Here is a 5,618-nt window from a genome sequence, read left to right as displayed (position 1 = left end):
GTCCCTGAATTATGTTACAATAAAATTATGAACTTTTACTTCAATCGTATATTAACCTTTGGTATAAAATCTACAATTCAGTGCCTGAAAGGTTCCACTGATGAACATCTCCAATTAGAAAGTGCTGATTAATCCTCGCTGACAATTCTTACTGACTTGCACATTACACACAGTGGCACCTCCATTATCCACCAGAAAGAAGGGGAATGGGAATTGGTGGAGAATCGAGAATCCCCAAATGTTTCCCCTCCCGTCTGGTACAGCAATCCCCTCAGCACGGGAATGGAGACAAGTCCAGTTATAGTAACGGGATGAGTTAAAAGTATTTACTCAGACGGGCGGGAGGTGGGAAGTGGTGTTCCACGGGGATCGGTGCTGGGACCACTGTTGTTCACCATTTACATGAATGATTTGGACTTGGGAATCAGAAGTACAATTTCAAAATTTGCAGATGACACGACATTGGGGGATGTAGTTAATACTGAGGAAGACTGCGATAACATCCTTGTAGAATTATTCAGTTGTGTTCAGTAAATAGCAGCATCTTTTAATTTGCTTTGACTGATCACATCACTATATAGTTATGTGAAAAACAGAAATCATTAACAGCTCCCAATTTCAGAATTGTCAGATGCAAACTCAACTTCTTCCAAGTACAATCTAACATTTCAAAAATTGTAATGGATGTAGGCGAGATATTAGAACTGTTGTCTGACACAATCCAAACACAGTGACACACAAACAGATGGGCAGGTGTAGCTTCACAGCGAATCCATTCAAGTCTCACTAAAAAGTGGCAGACTGGCAATCCATTGTTCACTAATGGAGTTGTGATCTTTGTAAATTAAGAAATGGAAATGCATGGGAATGTGTCAATGAGTTGATTAACAGAGTGAGGCATCGGTCCAGAAATTCGGGTCGGGGGCTTCCCGTGGGCGTAAGCCCCCGATCTGCACTTAGCTTGCGCGCCGGCCGTTGAGCTCTGGGCTCCCATGGGATTCCGATCCGTGGCCTGGTCCAGCTGCCGGCGCACAGTGCTTGCGTATGCCAGGGGTGCAGTTAGTTCGATGCGTCCCCTGGGATCACGTGGGCCACGGGGAGCCAATCGGAGCAAGGAATGCTCCTTTCATAATTCTGACAGGAAGTGCTGTCAAGACTTATAAATACTACGGCCCCAAAACAGCACTAAATCTTCAAATACATTTTTTTTAAATCACATTTTTAAAATAAACTATAAATTACATGAAATAACTATTTTAAACAATTTAAATTTTTGAAAAAAATTATTTTATTTTCTAACGGGGCTAAAAAGCAACTTACCTTGCTTTAAAGTATTTAAAAATAATAAACCTGTGGAAAAAATGTTTTAATTTTAATTAATTCACCACTTACCTTGTAAAAAGCAGGCCTTACGCCTGCTTTTTATATTTCTAAATTCTGCAGGCTTACCCCCCCGGGAAACCCTGTAAAAAAAAATGAAGTTTGATAGAAACATAGAAACATAGAAGATAGGAGCAGGAGTAGGCCATTCGGCCCTTCGAGCCTGCTCCGCCATTCAACGAAATCATGGCTGATCATCCAAACCCTAACACCCGGTCCCTACACCGACAGCCACCCCACCCAAGGCCTTTTCCCGTAGCCCCACGTATTTAATCCCCCCTAACACTAAGGGCCAATTTTTATCATGGCCAATCAACCTAACCCGCACATCTTTGGACTGTGGGAGGGAACCGGAGCACCCGGAGGAAACCCACGCAAACACGGGGAGAATGTGCAAACTCCACACAGACAGTCACCCGAGGCCGGATTTGAACCCAGGTCCCTGGCGCTGTGAGGCAACAGTGCTAACCACTATGCCACTGTGCTGCCTCCCCCGCGCACGCGTTCGACCTCTGAACCTCTTCGTTCAGAGGAACGGAAGTGCCGGTTTCCCGCGCATGCGCAGTGCATGCAGGAAACCGGCTCTTCCATCGGGCCTACGGGTGAGTACCCCGTGCATACTCACCCGTGGAGACCCGAATTTCTGGATCATCTCCCTTCGATGTCTATTTCTGACACCAGGCAACAGAAAAAGGTCATTACAACACAACATAAATATACTCTTCAGGTGTGAGACATCAGACTTCAGAACAACACGTCTGCCAGCTCTGGCCACAAACCTCAGTACAGTCAACCTTTCAGCAGCTGCAGCCCTGATTAAATAACTAGTAGTTTAACATGTCTAGTAGAGCTTTTGTATCAAAATAGAAGAAATGTATTTGTGACACACACACAATTAATAATTAAATCACAATGTGATTGTGAGGATCAATTATCGCCTCTTGATACCTTCCGTGCCCAGCGGTCAAGGAAGGTATCAATTGAACCGGTGGAAACCGCCTGCTCCCTCTCCAGGGCCACCCGGGCAGGGACAAGACCACGGGAGAGAGGCAGGCAACCAGAGTGACCCCGCCATGGGCCCCGCCCATCCTGGACCTAAATTATACTGTTTTCACCAGGCCCAAGAGCAGGTCCAGGAGAAGATCCTCCGACTTACCCACCCCCCTCCGCACCGCGCGGGCAAAGATTAGGAGCGTGGGGCTAAAGTGTAACCAAGAGTTGAGGAGCAGCCCTTCAGGTAACTATACAGGGGCTGCAACCTCTCACACTGAATATATACACGGCCCATGGACTCCTCTAGGCCGCAAACATCACATTTGGCCTTGGAGTCCGGAAAGGAGCTTAAAAACTGTTGCACACGACAGCTCCTTGTAACAGTCTCCACCCAGATCCCCAATGGTGCAGGGAAGGACCCCCACATAGAGAGCCCTCCACTGGGGAACCTCACCTCTGCCAGACAGCAAGATGACCCGCCAGTCTGATTGAGATTGGGCAATAGACTAAATGAATCAATAAATGATACAGAAACCCGAGTCCCCGGGTCCTCAGCCCTGGTGTGAAGTACGCTGGCCACCAATTTTCCATTACTAACTCGCACCTCAGGCCCCGCCCAGTCTGGTTTAATTACTAAATGTTTTCTAACTCGGGTTCAGGCCTGTCATTCTGAGGGAAACAAGGCCTCATTCATTGGTGTGTCCCACCCGAGCGGCTGTTAATGGCTTTAATAAACTGGCAGCAAGGTTGTTTTTTAAAGGTGGAAAGTGGTGACAAACTCCACTAGCGATGCCTCAAAACTCACGGACAGAGAAATCCACTTCATCAGCGCCCCTGCCACAGGACTCAATATCCACTCCCTCCACCACTGGTGCACTGTGTCTGCAGTATGTACGGTCTACAAGATGACCACGGTCAGGCCGTGTGGAGTCAAAGGTCAGGCAGCAGAATGGATGGAAAGATCGCAACAAACTTCCCTGAACTCCAACCCTCTGATTTCTGTTTTGTAGCCATCTTTCCATCCATTCTGCTGCCTGGCCCTTCACTCCACACGGCCTGACCTTGGTCATCTTGTCGATCTTACAAACTGTTTATGGATAGCAAGCTGGTTACAAAACAGGTAAGAGAGTAGGGGTTAGGAGTAGCTACTCAGACTGGCAAAAAGTGGGAAGTGGTGTTCCACAGGGATCGGCGCTGGGATCACTGTTGTTCACCATTTACATAAACGATTTGGACTCGGGAATCAGAAGAACAATTTCAAAGTTTGTCGATGACACCAAATTGGGAGGTAGAGTTAATCCTGATGAAGACAAAATGCAAGAAGACATTAATAAATTTCAGAATGGGTATGTAATTGGCAAATGAATTTCACGATAGATCAGTGTGAGGTGGTGTGTTTTGGTGGGAAGAATAAGGAGGCCACACACTACTTGGACAAGGGGGTGAAATTGGGTTGCTTTGTGCCTCCCGTGATATTCAGCGGGAGGTTAGCGGTGGCGGTAGCAGGTAGCTCCCCGTGGCACTGCACCGCTGGCAATGACGTCATCACCATGCACAGTACCCCGGCTGCAACCTTGGGTTGCGACCCCTGACCTATCGCCGGCCGATATGTCCAACAGGGTCAGGGGTCGATCCTGCAGCCACGGTGACGCCACTTAAAGGGCAGGTGTCGGGCGGCAACTTTTTATTTTGGCCGACTGCCAGCACCTGCCCCCTTCCCCTTTCTTCTTCGGGGTGCCGGCCGCGATCGCTCAGCCCGGCGCTCCTCTTGATCCGACACCCCGCTCCCCGGTGGTCCAGCAGGGCCCCGGTGTGCGCAGTGTTAGGCCCCTCCCCTTTAATCAGGGAGGGAGGTCTGCTATGACGCGGTGCTATGTGCCGACGGGCGTGGCACTGTTACACGAAGTGCTGCGAAATTCACTGGTAGCACCTCAAGAGGGAGGGAAGCGCTTCCAGTAGCACCCCGCCTCCTGCCTGGGGCGCTACCACTGAATCTATGGCACAGGGGCGCTAACTTTTTCGGGGGGCTAAAATTAGCCCCGGCGACGTTAGCGACCCAAAGGGGTCGCCACCGAATTTTCCCCTAAGAGTCTAAATGTGCTGGAGGAGCAGAGGGATCCAGGGATACAGATACACAAATCACTAAAAGTAATGACACAGGTTAATAAGGCCATTAAAAAAAAGCACGGGGTACATTCCTAAAGGAGCCTTCTATTCCGTGCCTAGGAGCTCTGAACCATGGCAGAGAGCGGCTGGGCCATATTTCTCACACGCCTCGAGATTAACCCACATGGAGACTTTGCTGTCAGTGAAGAGAGACGAGAAAGATCAAAGTGCCGTTTGCCCCTCTCAGTGTGGCCCTGAAGGACTGTGTCCAGGCTGAAGTTCTGTTCTCGCCGTATGATCCTCCCCCCAGATTGTCCTTTCTGAGCTCCAGCCAGGTGATGCTAAACACCCAGATGGGAAAGAAGAAAATTTACAACAATGTGTTTAAAACAAAGCTGGTTTATTTGACATATATCTAGAATATTAAACTCCAGCCCAGTTACAGGAGTTATCAACATCAGTAGAAACAAAACCCAATTGTCAGAATGAACATGGTTCAGTCCTGGATGTGATTAACAGCAGCAATAACAGCAGAATCCAACCCGTGCAGTCACTTGTGAACTCGCTGGTGTCTCAGCAGGTGGGATGACTGAGTGAATCCCTCCCCTCACTCAGAGCAGGTGAACGGCCTCTCCCCAGTGTGAGTGCGCTGGTGTACAGTGAGTTCAGATGACTGCCTGAACCCAGTCCTGCAGTGAGAGCACCTGAACGGTTTCCCGTCAGTGTGAACACGTTGACGGTACGCCAGTTCCCAAGAACTTTTATAGCACTTCCCACAGTCCGAGCATTTAAAAGGTCTCTCATCAGTGTGAGCGTGCTGATGATTCAGCAGGTTGGATGACTGAGTGAATCCCTTCCCACACACCGAGCAGGTGAACGGCCTCTCCCCAGTGTGAACACGCTGGTGTCTCAGCAGGTGAGATTAATTAGTGAATCTCTTCCTACACTCAGAGCAGGTGAACAGCCTCTCCCCAGTGTGAATGCACTTGTGTGTCGATAGGCCAAAGGATTGGCTGAAGCCTCGTCCACACACCAAACACGTGTACGGTTTCTCCCCGCTGTGAACGGTGCTTTTTGCTTCCATGTTCAGAGGCACCTGATATTCAGATACGATGAGTCGAGTGACTCTGTCAGATCTT

Source organism: Somniosus microcephalus, chromosome 4, assembly GCF_052327205.1.
Source record: "Somniosus microcephalus isolate GS21.2 chromosome 4, FLI_Smic_1.0, whole genome shotgun sequence".
Taxonomy (NCBI): Eukaryota; Metazoa; Chordata; class Chondrichthyes; order Squaliformes; family Somniosidae; genus Somniosus; species Somniosus microcephalus.
Note: the sequence above shows the minus strand (reverse complement) of the source record.